Source organism: Mytilus galloprovincialis, chromosome 13 (assembly GCF_965363235.1).
Source record: "Mytilus galloprovincialis chromosome 13, xbMytGall1.hap1.1, whole genome shotgun sequence".
NCBI lineage: Eukaryota > Metazoa > Mollusca > Bivalvia > Mytilida > Mytilidae > Mytilus > Mytilus galloprovincialis.
In genome coordinates this window covers 63,303,535-63,321,928 of record NC_134850.1, presented here as the reverse complement: position 1 = coordinate 63,321,928, position 18,394 = coordinate 63,303,535, and the positions used below count along the sequence as shown (strand labels likewise).

Below are 18,394 nucleotides of genomic sequence, written 5' to 3'. Positions count from 1 at the left end.
TTGATCATCTCAACGAGATTGATTTTCTCGCTTGAGCCGGGACGGCGAAACAAGAAAGGCAATCGAGTTGAGATGACCAATGATAATCTGTTTATCGCTATTTTACCTATGACGAAGTTGTCAATTTCATGTCAATTTCGTTAGCAACGTCACGTGCCTGCTTAGTTTCTAGCGATAATTTTCCATCTCAAGCAAGTAGCATGATATGAAAAATGATAACAAAAAACGATCAAAGGAAAAATGCACAAAATAGCGATAATCTCGATTATTGAAACCTTGGTCTAGAGCTTATTCGTTTATTGTGCAGATCTGTTCATAACTGTTTTGATATCAACATACATTGTGTATATGTGTTAATGCGTTTGTGTGACATTCTGTTTTCATTCCACCGATAAAGGTGTAAAGGGGGAAGATAAAGATGTGAACAGCAGATATGCAAGAATACCACGTGGCTGTCCAAAATCAAGAACTTTCTTGTGGCTATTTTCCTTTATTTGTGATTTTATTTGGTTAATTAAGTAATACCGCAGTCCCACTAGGCCACGATCGCACTACGATCTCTGAAAAAAATGCAAATTTTGATGATTCTATTCAGAGAGACTAACCTACGATTTCACAGCGATGTTATTAAGACCTCACTACGACCACCACGTTCTTACTGCTACCCAACTACGCTTCCACTATGACTATACCACGCTGTTCACGACCATAGTACGATTCTAGCACGCCCTTGCCGTCCTCATCACGCTCTTCTTATAACCTGACTACGCTCATACTACGACCATCATTCTCATTTTCATTTTCACATAGAATATATATATAAAAAAAACCCTCTCTAGATTTTGTTTTTCTGTATGTAATTATCCATTTGCTATAACGGTTCAACCATGCTTATCGTTTTTATATAGATTAGACCGTTGGTTTCCCCGTTTAAATGAGTTTACACTGGTAATTTTTTGGGCCCGATCGTGGTCTAGTGGGACTGGGGCTTAATGTAGTGCATGGTAGTAATTTAAAATTGATAATAAATAACCTTAAAATTTACATCTTTTTTAGAATCGGCACGATATCTAATTCTTGTTATAATTGGTATAGACTCTTTTGTTTTACTCTTTGGCGACACTTTTTTTTACCTGGATATCGTTTTCTTAGTGTTTTAAATATTTGGTTGCAATCGCATATCGGTTATCTCAAAGTTAATTTTATTCAACAGAGGATAAACAAAATTTATGTATAATAGTTATGAGTAGAACTGTAAAAGGACAGTATATTTACATTTAAATGTTACACGTTTATCTTTCGTCGTCATTAGTGTTGGTTCTGTTTTAAAAGGTTTGGTATTTCCAGGTTAAACGTAGTTTCTTTTTCTCAATTTAATTTCACAATTGGGAATATGAAATAAAACTAAATCATGCATCTTTAGAACAAATTTAAAATCATAAACTATGATGTATCACCGACAGAATTTGTTTAATTGCTCTGTGCTTCTTACTTTTTTGGACTCTATTTACTGTAATTACAATTCATGGCCTTCGTATGAGAAAAACGGAAAGGTATGCTTTTATTGTGGACCTGGATTCCATTCGGTTGGCGACTGTGTGGTGAGTAGCGTTCTCTTTTACATAAAAGTTTATATTCTAAAACATTAACCTTTTTAATTCAGGAAGTATGTATATTAATGATATATGTAAACATGAATTAAAACCCTTTTGTCAAAATGATTCATTTTAATCTAGATCATAATGATATTGCATTGTAAAGAGTATTTAAATTTATATTAATATGTTAAGTTGTGACCACAGTTTTTGGAGACACAATATATTTAGAAAACAAGTCCATGTTTTTTCGTCTTTATTCCCAATTTTTATTCTATATCATTTCTATGTTACAATGAATTTGTATAATCAGGGATTATGTAGAATTAAATTTTTTAAGGGATTTTGTAGAATCACTGGTTGGTCTAGGGACACAAAACACAAAACATATGTTCCATAACCTTCATCCCCATTTGTGTTACCAATATGAGATGACCGTGCATTTACATTAAGAACATGAATGTGTATTTGACGTAGGCTTTTGGCAAACAATGCATGTAAAGTTATCTCTATCAATAATGATCAATGTATATATCAATGTGATCAATATATATATATCAATTTCGATGTTATCTCGAAACCCTGTGGTATATCTTAAAGATAACCGATTTTGTTCAAAAAGCAAAAAAAAAAAAAAAATAATAATTATGTGGCAAAACAAATGCAAACTTTGCCTCTACTCCAAACATTGGCTTATAGGGTGTTTAATGATAGCTTTAATTTGTTTGAAATTGAACAAATTTAATTACCAATTTTTACAACCATTCTCCCGCATCCATGACCATCTATGTAATTGTCATATCTTTATATCAGCATTTGCACTTCCAACGCTTCATTGACTTTGAGGTTGTCTTGGCGTTTCATGAACGATTTGGTACTCTGGCCATATATCCTTTAATTAAGAAATAAAACTTGCAGTATATTCCGCTCCGAATTTTCTCTCTGTAAAATGTTTGGACACCAAAAGAAACAAATATGACAATCATCTGCATTTTAACCTCTGCTGCCCATTTTGCTTGCAAAAGCTGAATTATTATTTCGTCAAATGATCTTGGTAAACCATGATGCATTTAAATATTGACAAAACTTGACAATTACATATCAAGTAAATCCATGTCATGCGTCCGCGTGTATTGAATTATTTGCTAACAATCGTAGAAATGTGCATATGATGAATTTACACTTTTGTTTCTGTATATCTAGTTTTTACAATCTACAATCCCCTTCCCTTTCATGAATGTGACCTACCGAATTAGACTGTTTACCGGATTTGTTATCACATAAACAACACGACGGATGCCACATGTGGAGCAGGATCTGCTTACCCTTTCGGAGCACCTGAGATCACCCCTATTTTTTTGTTTGGGTTCGTGTTGTTTATTCTTTAGTTTTCTATGTTGTGTCATGTGTGCTGTTGTTTGTTTGTCTTTTTCATTTTTAGCCATGGCGTTGTCAGTTTGTTTTAGATTTATGAGTTTGACTGTCCCTTTGGTATCTTTCGTTCCTCTTTTACAACTTTGGCTATACAGAAAATTTTGCAAGATATTTAAGATTATTTTGTTTAGATCCACGCATAACAGCCCCTCTCACTCCTATGATAATGAATGTTGTTTCTTGTTTTGAATGGTGGGCCAGTGATCATTTTTTTGTAGGCAGAACGCGCGTCTGGCGTACACAATTTAAATCCTGGTATATTTAATGAGTGTATTTAGGAACATACAGCGCAGGTAATGAGTTGTTGACTGGATTACTTGAGAAAAAAAAACAACAATTGTCAGCTGCAATAAATTTTGTTAGTAAATCATTTACTAGGTGAAAGGGCTTTTATTCTATCAATTATTTCACTTTCGGTCTGCACATGGAAGGCATTTAAAAGTTTTTCAATTTGGTTTCAACTCATTTAAAGATAGGATATACACTATCTGTTTTATTGGCTTATTTTATCTGTTGTTAAACATGGTTAGCATGGTTTGGACACTGGATCAAGTGATTATATACAATTTTTTTTACAGAACTCAAACACCCAAAATGCAGTGCGTTCCATGCCCGGATGGTGCCTATCAGGTTACCTCAAACAGAGTCAACTACTGTACTAGATGTACAAGGTGTGAGGAGGTTGTCATGAATCATTGGGTATCAGCAATCTTGTCTCCATGCACAGCAACATCGAACACTATTTGTGGATGTATTCTAGGGTATCATTTTACAAAAGACCAACGAGAAACAGGAAGAGGCTTCTGTCAGACCAATTCTCTTTGTTCTGCTGGTCATGGATTAGTAGCAAATGGTAAGATTTGTTTTTTTTGTAGACAGAACGCGCGTCTGGCGTACACAATGTTAATCCTGGTATCTTTAATGAGTTTATTTAAAGACATCTAGCACAGAAAATAAGTTGTTGATATGATTACTTGAAAAGAAAATCCCATTGTCGTTTGCAATACACTTTATGAGTAAATCAATTACTAGGTATATCAATTATTTCACTTTCGGTCTGCAAATGGAAGGCATGTAAAAGGTGTTTACGTAAAAAAAACATGATTTTTCTTTTATTTTACCAAATGTTACATTCAGTTTACAGCGTATATAGGCACAGTATTTATATATTCATGGTTAAGAGTTAATTACATGACACATGTAGATGGTGCATGGTGATTACAATATATGATTTTCTTTGGGAGACATAAACCAGAAATATAAGTTCTTTTATATTCTATTGTAATTAACTCAGTAGTGCATATTAATAGGATGAATTTCGCGTTGGGATTAAGATCTTTAGATATATAGACATGCGTCATTATACGCTTTTGTTTAGATTATTGAAGTGATATAATGTATATTTACAATAACATATAAAAAAAAATCCTTTTCTTAACACTAAAATCGAGGAACACAAAATGTTAACAATAATGTTGTGTACTTCCTTCGTAATTGAAATATATTTTATATTTTCAGCATTAAGTTTTACTGATACACAGTGCAAACCATGTACTAACGGTACCTCCTATAATCCTGCTCAATCTTTTGACCCGTGTCACCTATGCACGATAACATGCCCGAATAATACTGAAATGTGGCATCCTTGTAACACGACGCATAATATGGCTTGTATACCAGACAGAGGTTTGTAGGTTGATGTACGTTTGTGTAATGTCAAGCCTGAGTTTCGCTGTAGCCCTTGTGATCACAATAATGCTACAGTTCTATTATTGTCGTTTTATTAACTGACTGTTAAGGTAGTATAACAAAACACAATGCCGTAAAATAAATTTGGAAATGAAACAAATACAAAATTAATACAAATCACACAAATACATAATACAAAGATATTTTATATAAAAAAAATAAGCATTTCAAAATCTATGTAAATAACCTTTAAATGAAAATAAAGACCATAGACATAATACTACGTAAAATCACAACCTCTACTTGAAACAAAGTAGCAGAAAACATCAAATTATCCGTAAAACAAAAACTTTCAGATATGACAGGCTAGATTGATTGTATAGAATAATTCCACATTTTCTATTTTGATTTTTAAAAAGGTAACGATGGTTCAGTTACATCTGATTCATTATATTTCGTCTTTCAGAATTGATGCACGTAGTTGTTGAAAGTGACTCAAGTACTTATTTAAAAGCTGGAATGGGAAGTTGTGTGGGATTCATAGTTGTTTTATGTAGCATATGTTTTATTAAGAGGAGAAGACAAGGAACAGAAAAGAGTGATCAATCAAGGTATACGTGTATTTTATATCAGTTTAAGTAAAAACAAATGTAGAGTTACATTGTTTTATAAGGTGTTTATTTTTATCCCAATTTGTGTTCGATGATTTTAATAAAAGGAATAAGAAGGTCTTTTGTAGCAATTCTCAATGAAAAAATGGAGTTTTTGCATCTTTGTTTAGATTTGCACATATTAGAGAAAACTGTGTAATATGAACACGTGTTTACTTATATAACACAACATTAACGTTTCGAAAACCTGGTTCAACCCACCACTGTACCAAGTCAGGAATATGGCAGTTGTTATCTGCAGTCCGTTTCTATGTTGAAGTTTTCTTTTCTGTAGTTCAATGTTTCTGTTGTTATGTTGTTTTCCTCTTATAGTGGATGTATTATCCTCAGTTTTAGTTTGTACCCAGGATTTGTGTTTGCTAAATCGAGTTATGACTGTTGAACTGTTTCCCTTATAATTTGAGTAGCAGCTTTTTCATTGTTATGTCAATAAAGGCTGATTATTTGGCAATTTATTGATATTTCCTTTTGAGGAATGACCGTGTAAAGATATACTAGTCAACAAAAGAAACGATACAAGACTTTTTTTCAAATTAAAGATAAAGTTTTCCGTTCATTGGACCAATATTGAAGGAAGTAATACTTCATCATTATGGGAATATAAATCCGTTTAAAAAAAAAAATTGGGTTTGTGACGTTTTTTCGCGATTTTTTTTTTTTTTTTTACAAAATTTACATAAAACGACAATTTTAAAAACAGAAGTTCCAACTAATGATGCCAACCTCTCATTTAAAGGTAAAGACAGTGTTTGCCATCAATTTGTTTTTAAAAATCATACAGTTTCTTCGTTCATTAGTTAAGCAAAGTTCGGCCCCACGAGAAATCGTTAAAATGTATACATTATCAACTGATTTACCATGTTTACCATAGACAGTATGTGTAAAGTGATATTCAAAAAGCGGTAACAATCTTAAAACTAATCCGAAAGGTTCCAAATTTACTGTGTATTGTTTTCATATCTAAATCATTGATTTGAGATGAAAATAAAAAAAAAACATTTTTGCAATTTTTGAGATTTCAAAAAACACTTTTTTTTCCCAAAAATTAAAAAAAAAATATTTCAACCCATTAGTTACAACATGAACATAACTTGATTAGCATATTGAATATTTTTAAACAAATTTGAAATTTTATTTAGTACTTAGAAAATTATGTGTCGATTTTTTATTCAACTTTCCGCAAAACTAATTTACACCCTATAATCGTTTACACGGAATTTAGATACTTTCCGAAAAGTTTTGATTTTCATTATCAAATGTGCATACATTGCAAATGAAAGCTTTTTAAAATAGTGTATATCATTTTGTTTTATATGTAACACTTTTTGATAAATTTTATTTCAAAGTCGTGTATCGTTTCTTTTGTTGACTAGTATATTATAATTTATAAGAGAATCTGCCAGAACGTGTTACATGATCTCAAGAAATATGAAGATATATGCTTATATGAGCCAGTTTTTTTTAAAACTCGAAATATACTCAAGTTAATAGGGGAAACCAAAACGTGTTTTAACATTCTATTTAAATTCGTCATTTATCAAGATAATGTTGGTAACTTGTGTTCCTATTTTTCTTTAGATTAACACTTAATTTTAAGTCAAAAATGGATATGCCTTATTGTCAATATTTCGTTTCGGTTACTAAAATAGAACTGGCGTAGAAAAGATAAGAATCCGGACCGATGTACATTTGGTATGTATAATCTATGTGTAATCTCTATGTTGCATGAGATGAAACATAGAGATTATATATATGGGAAAAAGTACGTAAGCAAAATAAAACATGAATGAATAATATATACTAGTATCTCTCTAAAAGAGACATGGTTTGTGAAACAGCTGCATTGACAAAGTACAATGCATAAATCTTTTGTTTACTTGTTTTTTTTTAAATATTGACCGAATTTGAACATATGAAGGTTAGACTTGAAATCTATAAAAAACTAGATTACATTTATTGTCTTCGAGAGTTAAACATTATTTTAGTATTTCTATATCAGTCCGGATAAGTAACACGAGTGCTACAGCAAGTTACGAATGTATTAAATATTCTTCAATATAAAAAAAGAAGATGTGATATGATTGCCAACAAGACAACTCTCCTCAAGAGACTAAATAATACAGAAACATAGAAAAGGGCAGAGATAAAACACAGTAAAAGAAATAAAACATTAATTTCTAGTAAATGAAATAATTTTACAGCTCTTTCACAGGCAAAATACATTAACTGAACAAATATAATGGCATACACTACAGCTAGGGCAACAGATTCTACTGCATCCACACAGTACTTTTGTAATTGTTCTTCTATATAATGATTTGTGAGCACGAACTGAAATGTTCGTATTTTGTTGTTGCAAAAGAGCTTTTTTTATAGATGTCTTTGTTCATGATGTCTATCATATTCTAGTCTGATTTTTCTTTTTTCCGGATTGTAGTAAACATAAAACATTTACCTTCAAAAATCTACTTTTTTTACGTCATACAGATGAGTTTTGACTTGTAGTACTAGTAATTCAATAGACTGCACTTTTACTCAGAATTAATCTGTGTATGCCAATAAATATACGTTAATTTCTTTCTGACGAGTTGGAACACAAAATTTCAGCACTAGATACTAATCATTTTTCCTGTCTGACTTTATTAATTATTTTTGTTTGTATTTGATAGTAATCCTAGCAACGGTATTTCCATGATCAATAGGTAAGTACTTATATTATTAATAATTAGGTCTTCCTACTTTTCTATGGAAAGATCTTTTGTTTTTCTTCTGATTATTAAGTCTTTCCACTTTTTCGCCTAAGGGGACGACCATATGATAATCCAGGTGGGGGAGGGGGGGGGGAGGAGGATTTTGAAAATAAATAACTCAGCCTTGATAATCACAAAAATAAATGGTTTGTTCTGTGGTAGTTTGAAAATAAATTACCTGACTTGCAATGTATAGAAAATATATAACTGAGCAGGCCTAATAGAAAGTATGAGATTGCACCAGATTCTTCATAAACTCACCTTTTTTCACAAAAAAAATCGGGAAACACTTCCCAATTTTTTTAATAACAAAAGTATAAATATTATTTAAATATACTTGAAATGTCTGAAAATTGGTTACATTTAACTTGAGGTATATTGTCTCAGGAAACCTTACCTCACTTTTATTTTAACAGGACAGTTACTACATGTATGAAATTTTAAAACCAAACGCTCAATATCAAATTGTGTTCACAGCCTAGCTTGCACGAAGAAAGTTCTGTTTTCCCTCAGACTTATAGCCCTGATTTTTCGGGATCAATGTTTCTTATTTATTTGTCTTTTGTTCATTGATTGCACTTCTGTATTCTGTTAGTGTTGCATTCTGTTTGTAATCTAGTAATTTTGTTATAAAGTTGATCATGAGTTTAAAAAAAAAAAAACAGCAGCCACAGACATTTTTGCTTTATCATGCACATTGGTCTTTTGATGTTGTTCCTAGAAACTTCAGAGACCAAAATATTATCAAAACATTATTAAAACAAAACTTCATTTTCAGATTATGAAACGGTCTTTGGAACACCCAGAAAGCATGATTTTGCATCATTTGTTCTATAGCTTCTTGGGCCTTCAGTGGCTCCAAAATCCTTCAAAAAACACTGTTTTCCTTTTGTCCACTACTCCTTCGCAACGGTAAGAGAAAGCGAGAAATTTATTTTATAAAATTGCTCGTTATATCTTTCGCATGATTTGTTGTATATTAAACAAGGCCATATGAACACTCCATATGAAAATTAGGGCAAGGTCAAAGGTCAAGGTCATATTATAATTTTTGATTTTCCAAACACAGTAGAAGATATCGACAAATTATTTTTACTTAATTGTTATTTGCTACATATTGTAACACATAAATTTTGATTACAAAGGTACGTTGAACGCAAAAGGGAGTTTTCTCCCCTCTTGTATTTAAAAATACGTGTATGGTGATATAACTTATGAACCAAATATAATTAAGACCTATGGTCTTTTGATTTGAGGTCCTTGGTTTATAAACTTGAAATTGATCTCAAGGTCATATATTGATCTGACGTTCTAGATTTTGATCTTTGCTTTTATCTCATATGTATACATGATAAAGCCATGGGACTTTTTTCAAAAGCTTTAAACCATTTAACCTTGATAAAACCAACCGGAAGTGACCTTGTGTAAACCGGAAGTATGTATTTTTCATACCTTATTAAAATAAAGGTACTAGTATATAGAATCAGATATTTTTGGAATCAGTGTCAAGTAAAAATTCAAATAGTATCAACAAATTATCTCCCTTATTTAAAATAATATTGAAAAGAAACCATATATTTGTTTTAATCAGTGTACAATATGCTATCATTTGAAGATTGAAATGACATTTTAAACTTATTTTACTTTTTTCATATTTGAATACATGTTTTTTGATGGAAAGACGTTCAATTGTTCTCTGAACAATTGGTTTTTAATTATTAAACTAATTTATGTAAGGAAAATGATTCACATTGAAAAAATCTTCTTTGGTAATTTTAAACGTTTCAAATATACGTAATACACACGTTCGTCAATGCATACATGAACACATGTGAACTATAATACGACGTGATACCAAGGCATTGGTTGGAACCAAATGTGTTGGCTGCGATTCAATATGACCGCGAGGGTTAACCTTACAAATGGGGATTAACTATCATTCTCATGTAGAAGAGATACAAATTGTTTATGAAATGCAACTCTTAATTCATATTTTTGTAATTGGTTTTGATCTGAATTTTTCCTGGTAGTCACGTTGTTCTAAAATAATTGTCTAAAACGTTATAGAATTCAAATGAAAAGATTTAATTTTTTTGTGCAGTCAGTACATTGAACTAGATTTAACATCTGTAAGCAAATAAACACTAGTATTTTAGAGGGATTTATAAGATGATTCCTGAATGGTTCAAAATAACCAAAATCGCATGTTTCTAGACCACTTACTCAACATTCATACTCTAAAATATTGTAAAAAAAAGGTAGAAGTAAATGTTTTTTTTTTTTTTTTTGCTTAATATAAGTTCTTTAATTATTTAAAAGTACACGAACTTAAACATGTTATTATTCGAACTGCCGTAAGTTACTGATGATGCTGTCATTACTGTTTCGCTATTCCGTGACATAGGGTAGACAAACTATGGATTGTGTTTAGGAGGGGAAAAGCTTTGGATAAATATCTTTCAAATCTGTTTGCTTGAAAAGGGTAAAAAAGACTGCGTAGGAGACATTGATGGCATTTGAAGATGTGACTTTAACATTAAGAATGATAATTTATCCGCCTAAATCACCGGTGTTAACTGTAAGATCGCACACACGTATCAGATGGGATTAGCACGGTTAACAAAGAAAGAAATAAGTATTTACGCAAAAGAGAAGGCTAATTGAGGCTATTCCCTCAACTTAGTCTAGTCTTTTCCAGCATGCAAAACATACAATATACTAATTAAGACACGTGTTTAGGAGACGAGCTTGAAATTGACTCGTTTGCTACCCAGTCCAGGTTGACAAAGGGACAAAGAGGATCACTTTTAAAACTCTTTCTGATGCCTCATCATTTTGTCAGAAGCTTGCACATTGTGGATGTAAGAAAGGTTTCCGCGGTTGTTGTTAATGTGGAAAATCAAGTCTCCCGTGCCCTGCGTCATGCGCATGTGGTGGTGAGTGAGAACTAACATGTTTTTTTTGCCAAATAGTGGTAATTTTTAAAATGTTTTAGTACTTAGTGATTTTATTTTGTTTTAATCTATCCAAAACTCTACTTCGACAATATGGATTGGGGACTCCTCTTTTGACATTTACTCCATATTGGTTATTTTTATTGGAAATGTTAACTTTGTATTTAAATACCAACAACAGAACATGATTAGTTGTTTAAATGATAACTTAACGCCAAAAATTTAATGACCACCACAAAAAAACCCACTTTCTTCAGATTTTGAAAAGAAGTTGAATATCAAAATAAAAAAAATTATATTTCTATGTCTGCCGTTTTGAATATTACCGGAAGTAAGGGTTTTAAGACATATGTCTTATTCATTGTATCCCTAAGAAGCATCAAAGAAAGGTTCCTGCACAATTTAATGATAGTAACAATACGTTAAAACACATTTCAATCACCCTGCCTAAAAAGTAAGCTTATTTTAGTACAATGGCCGCCATGTTGGATTATACCGGAAGTAGGGTTTTTAAAGACATCTAATCTATATAATATATCCAAAAGTAGTATATAACAAAGTTTGTACCAAATACTGTTATAGCAGCATGATTATGATACCTTTTCACATACTAGCCTTTGATATTTGGCCGACTAAAGTAAGATGTCCGCAATTTTGGATTTTACCGGAAGTGAGACATTTTTTCAAATGCCTCCCCATCTGAAATAAAAAAGTAATATTTGAGGAAGGTCTATGACAAATTTCATGCTTGTAGCAGGATGTTCACAATTCGTCTGAAATATGCTTGTAGCTACGGGGCGCCGAATGAGACTCTTGTGGTTTTGCACAAAATTCAATTCTGTCATAACAAAATCATTTTTGTCTTACAAAACTATGTGATACAGACTTGTTTTATGAGAACTTCAATTTTGTGATGACAAAATTCAGTTTTGTCATGACAAAATTCATTTTTGTCATGACAAAAGTCAATTTTGTCAAAAAGGTATGCAAATATAAACTTATTTGCATACAAAATTGACTTTTGTTATCTAATATGGAAATTAAAACACAAAAGTCAATTGTGTGAGACAAAATTCAATTTTGTGAGACAAAATTGACTTTTGTGAGACAAAATTGACTTTTGTGAGACAAAATTGACTTTTGTGGGACAAAATTTACTTTTGTGAGACAAAACTCAATTTTGTGAGACAAAATTCAATTTTGTGAGACAAAATTCAGTTTTGTGAGACAAAATTCAATTTTGTCAATTTTGTCTCACAAAAGTCAATTTTGTCTCACAAATGTCAATTTTGTCTCACAAAAGTCAATTTTGTCTCACAAAAGTCAATTTTGTCTCACAAAAGTCAATTTTGTCTCACAAAACTCAATTTTGTCTCACAAAAGTCAATTTTGTCTCACAAAAGTCAATTTTGTCTCACAAAACTCAATTTTGTATGCAAATTAGTTCACAGAATCCAAACTAAACAAATTTGCATACAAAATTGACTTTTGTCGCCCAATTTTCAAATCAGGTAACAAAAGTAAAGTCTGTGTTACAAAAATGAATTTTGTCATGACAAAAGTAACTTTTGTCCACTGAAAGATAATTTTGTATGACAAAATTTTAAATTTGTAGTATGCTACACATTTTGTTAAACTGAACTCATTTTTGTTGAACAAAACTCACTTTTGTCTGTACAAAATTGAATTTCGAGTACAAAATCACAAGAGTCCCATTCGGCGCCCCGTAGTAGCCGCCGGACTAGTCTGACACCTATAGGAGACATTGAATTACAATAAGATATGCGTTTAGAAGCAGCTTCGTAGTGGGCAAACGTCCCTTACGAAACAGTACATACAATATGAAAATATAATAATTTTAAATAGTATTTAAGATTGCACTTTTTGTTTACAAACAGGTCTATTATAGAGGTATTCAAAATAACGCTTTAAATAAAATTTAAGACAATTTGATTTTCCACTTTTTTTGTCTGAAATTCACACTTTTATTGAAAACCACCCATATGATAAGGGAACATTAAACATGCATGAGTCGACAGAAATTAAGAACACCATGTCAAAAATATAAAACATATTTGCAAGATAAACAATTCAAACAACACTAAATAAATTTCATGCGTCCTAGGCAGTTTTTCTGTATTTACATACGCTCGAAAACCAATACTTGAAAGTTAAAGCTGAATAAAAACAGAAACAGTTTAAACGCCTTAATTGTGTCAAATAATCTGAAACTTGAAAATAATAACCAAATCCATATAAGGCAAACTCTGCATTAGGGAGTTGAAACCTTAGTATATTTTTTTTATAATTTATAAACGGACAATTCTAGAAACAAGCTTCGTTGTGAAAAGTGTCAATACCGAAGTACTGGGTACTGAGCTAATTATTCAGTCGGGATTTGATAGCCTACAAGCAGTGGTATCGACACAATGCAGTAAAAAATGCTTTAGAAATTTCATGCGTTCGAAACGCTTTTTCTTGATTTACGTTTAACAAGAATGCTCAAAGCCGCATATTTGGAATACAATGTTTTAATCTAAGATTGGGTTCCTTTAAACGGTTTCAATTCGCATCAGTGATCTACATATTCGTTAATGGGTTGTGTTTTGCAAATCAATAAATTATTTCATAATTAAGAAACAAACATGTCCGACATGTTTCGATATTTTGGTCTTCGAATTAATATTACCATGAGTTTTAACCTTTAAAATAGCATTATTCATCAAACTTATTAAAGGAAAAAAGGCGGCTGTAAGATAAATGAATGTTATTATTTCATTTTTTTTTCGTATGTCATTGATAGCCTACAATAAAACGAAATAAAAAAGAGCACATAATTTAATGGCATATTATCGTTAGGTTTACTGTTTATAACATTTGTTATGTTGTGTTATATCTATTTTTCAATTCGTTTATAGGAATCCTAGTACCGATATACCGACGGTCAATTGAAATACTAGTAATGATGTGGCGTTGGTCAAGACGTTAGTAACTTTTTTATTATATAACATGCTGAATATAAAATATGTATTCGCTAGAATACACAAATTTAAACATCTCCATTATCAATTATTTTGTTGCATAAAGTTATGTCAGGTAAATTTTCAGTAACACATTGCCTCTTTGAAAAGTTCTGAATGTTTTACACCATAATCAGGGATACACAAATTGGCCAATACGTTGGTTTGTTTTAAAAGTAAAATCACAAAACATCTGAACTCCGAGGCAAACTCAAAAAGGAAAGTCCCTAGCCAAATAGCAAATTTAAAACCTAAAATGCATCAAACGAATTGACAACAACTGTCATATTTCTGACTTGGTACACGATCTTCTAAAGAAAATTGTGGATTAAACCTGGTTTTATTTTTAACTAAACCTCTCAGTTGTATGACGGTCGCATCAAAAGTCCAATATATTGAAAACGGTATGTGAACTAATCAAACGGACATAGTAATAAGTTGAAATGTCAAAAATAGAGGAACAGCAGACAACATTGTGTTATTATCTTAACCTCTGTAAAAACAAACAAATATGTAAATAAACATATACCAAGAAACACTAACAGGATTTATAAGTATAGAACCACTACATATGTAACAAAGAAACACGAAAAGGCATACAGACAAATCAAAAATGAATGACAAGAGTACAAACACTAGCATAGCATAATAACATAATGACCTGTAATTGTTTAATTTGTACATATTGGGACTTGGATGACGAGATGTCTCATTCGCACTAATACCGCATCTTCTCATTTCAAATTGTTGGTGATTTGACAATAAAATGAATAAAAAGGAAAATGGACTTCATCAGTTTCTATTAATGCTTTTCTTCAGACAATGTTAGTTCTATCATGGAAAATATAAGAAAAATCTGTCTTAGATCTGGTAAGCCTTTACATACTTTTTGGAAAAAAAATATAAATATGTGCTTGTTAATTGAGTCAAATATATTTGATCAGTGACAATGGAAGATCAAATATAAGAGACAAACAACGGAGATGTTTGTATCGTTGCTTATAGTATTTTTCATCTTCGCTAGCTAAGGGTTATGATCCACTGATCTCCCGCGGCGGATTAAGAGAGAATTTCGGATCCTCGATGTAACGATTTGCATTGGTTGTAGTCTAAACTGGCTGCATTCATACAAAAAGTACATAAACGATGATTATGGGTAGATGTAGAAAATGCAGGCAAACAATTGCGACATGCTGTTTGTGTAACAAGTCTTTACCTCCCAAAACAGAAGACGATATTTGGTGACAATTTAAATGTTCTTAATCATCTAATACAAGTTCTTGTGTGTGTTTCGTGCACAAATGATGGAATATCAACGTATATTTTCGTTTTCTGCTTCCCAAAGTTTATAAACTCTAGACGCTACCATGTTTCCACCTCCACACTTTAAAGAGTTCCAATGCTACCATTGATCAAGAACAATGTATTTGGAGTTGATGTGACTTTTATCAACAGATAGATAGCGCAACATTGTTATCACAAATGTTGGCTTGATCTGCTAAGGATGAACGAGAGAGGAGTTGATCGAAGCCCATATGAAGATGAGTATTTTCAACAACAAAATTAAAGAAACAATTCATCTAACGGCCCTCGACCACAGAGTAAACAATTATCTGTTCACCCTTCTGTAGCACCTGTGATCACCCCAGTTTTTGTTGTGGTTTGTGTGCATAGTCTTTATATTTCTATGTTATATCTTTTTTACTGTTATTTGTCTGTTTGTATCTTATTTTTAGCCATGCCGTTATCAATTTATTTTCAATCCATGCATATGAGACCAGTTTGACTGTCCTCTGGTATCTTTTGCTCCTCCTTTATCAAAAATTACACAATCATCATTCCATATTTCAAGCTTTTACTTCATACGTAACATAAAAATCACACTCTTATATATAGGTGTGGCTTCAAAACACATATTTTCGACGAAAATATAAACCCATTTTTGCAAATAAATATAATGTAGCGATGTCAAACTTTTATATAAATACATTTTTTGTAACAAATATTTTTCATAGGTGACGACATTGACTGGGAAACCTTTTTTAATATATTTCCAAGAAAGGTGACAGTTCTTCCAGACTGGGATCAATTCATCCGGACCTTATTTAGTAAGTAATATTTCAGGTTCATGTTGGAAACGTACACCATAAGTTTAGCGAAGATAAGAATCAGGTACAGCTACATGTATAACATCAAAATTTACCTTGCAAACATGTTTGGTCTTAGAAATAACGAAACATAACACTGCTAAGACAATACACTTGATAGATGAGCAAACACTGTTGTTCATGAAAAAGCTATCGGTGTCTTCTGGAATAACATGTTACGTAAATGTAAGCTTTGTATTCAATGGATAATTAAACTAGCGAAAGGTACAGATATATAAATTAGAGAATGGAAATAGGAATGTGTCATAGAGACAACAACCGACCACAGACAGACAACAACCGACGGCCCCCAATGGGTCTTCAATGAAGAAAAAAACTCCCGCATCCGACGGAGTCCTTCAGCTGGCCCCTAAACAAATATGTATACTAGTTCAGTGATAATGGACGTCGTACTAGACTCCGAATTTTACAAAAGAAACTAAAATTGAAAACCATACAAGACTAACAAAGGCCTAATGCTCCTAACTTTGGACAGGCGCAAAACTTCGGCGGGGTTAAACATGTTGTTTTGAGATCTCATTCCCCCTATATCTCTAGCCAATGTAGAAACACAAAAACACAACAACACACATAGTTAAACATGTTAAACACAGTTCAAAAGAAGTCCGAGTCTAATGTCAGAGTAGGTAACAAAAGAAACTAAAAAAAAAAGACAATGATACATTAATTAACAAAGGATTCCTAGCAGTTACTGGCATGCCAACTCCAGACCTGAATTAAAATGATTGAAAGATTATGTCTTAATCATATAAATATCAAGCATAAAAAGACACACAGTAGCCCCAACGTCTTTAAGATTAATATTTGGAGTGAGGTTTAACTTAATTTGTGTATGTTGTAGCTCTCACCGGATCGGAAAGGGGACAAGACACTGTAAATGAAGCAAAAGAATCATTCGACAGAGAAAAGTATCATTCCCCGCTGTTCCATGCTTTAACAATATGGAAACAATGCTGTTATCGAGGAAATGATACGGTTATGTATGAAATCTTGTGTTATGCTGTAAACACTCATACAACTAACGCACACTTCAGACGCAGTTGATATAGTCATATCAATATTGCATTAAACTTTATATGCCTACATATATGTGCGTATACTGTTAAAACACGTGTGTTGAATAAATTCTCAAAACTATACAAGGTCCATTCAAAAGTTGTAAGTTTACCTTTATATGTAGCATCATACATATGTGCTATGTGCTTAAATTGATATTCATTGACATGATTAGATATTTATTAATTTATAGCGTTTTATGTCACATTTTACACTATAAGAAGAAGAAGCTAACAAGACTCGCATTATTTGAATATTATTATTTCAATGATATTTTATGATTCTTAATTTTTTATAACTAAACATATGATAAATATTGGTCTTGAATGATAGACTGTATGTACTTAAGTTGTTTATTATCTTTTAGGATGTGTTATAATGTTCTTTTTATTTGTATTTATAAATATATGTTTTACATCTTTATTGTTAAGTTCATTTTGGTAATATTCCTTTGGTGTTTTATACATTCATACATTCTACCATTGTATTATTGTACTATTGTCATTTTTGTATTATTGTACTATAATTGTCATTTTTGTATTATTGTACTATAATTGTCATTTTTGTATTATTGTACTATTGTCATTTTTGTATTATTGTACTATTGTCATTTTTGTATTATTGTCTTTTATTTTTACTCATGCTCTTTGTTAATTGAATGTGCATATGACATTTTGTTTTTCTTTGTTGAAATAATATTTTTATTTTATAGTGATTCAGATAATAAAACAATGTTGACAGCTGTATCCCATTTTTTCACATTTTTGAATATTATGTCTGTTTGTTTTGCTCACACATTGTTTACAATACAAATGAGTTATAAGCGACTGTCATATTAGTAAAAGGTTTAGCTAGCCGAGTATAAACCATTATTTTCTACTATGTCAGGAAAATTACAGTTGTTTTCCATTCCTTTGAAGTGTTTCAGCTTTTGATTTTGCCATTTGAAAAGGACTTTCCGTTCTAATTTTGTTAGAGAGGTGTTTGTATAAGTAGTAAAGATTTGCTTATGCAGTTCAACAAGTGCATTACTTCCCTGATAATTTGGGTTGCCAAA

General features: G+C 31.5%; 2 long non-coding RNA genes across 3 annotated transcripts; both read left to right on the top strand.

Moving 5' to 3' along the window:
• The first annotated feature begins 1,366 nt into the window (after positions 1-1,366).
• Positions 1,367-4,723, top strand: LOC143056941 (uncharacterized). The gene is made up of 3 exons (XR_012972573.1): positions 1,367-1,601; positions 3,608-3,882; positions 4,548-4,723. It is a non-coding gene; the product is annotated as an uncharacterized LOC143056941 (long non-coding RNA).
• A 465-nt stretch (positions 4,724-5,188) lies between these two features.
• On the top strand, positions 5,189-17,811 carry LOC143056940 (uncharacterized). 2 transcript variants are annotated; one of them, XR_012972571.1, is made up of 5 exons: positions 5,189-5,329; positions 8,059-8,091; positions 14,012-14,077; positions 16,129-16,221; positions 17,123-17,811. It is a non-coding gene; the product is annotated as an uncharacterized LOC143056940 (long non-coding RNA). The 2 variants fall into 2 exon arrangements; XR_012972572.1 differs by lacking the exons at positions 5,189-5,329; positions 8,059-8,091; positions 14,012-14,077 and adding an exon at positions 14,882-14,983.
• Positions 17,812-18,394: the final 583 nt, after the last annotated feature.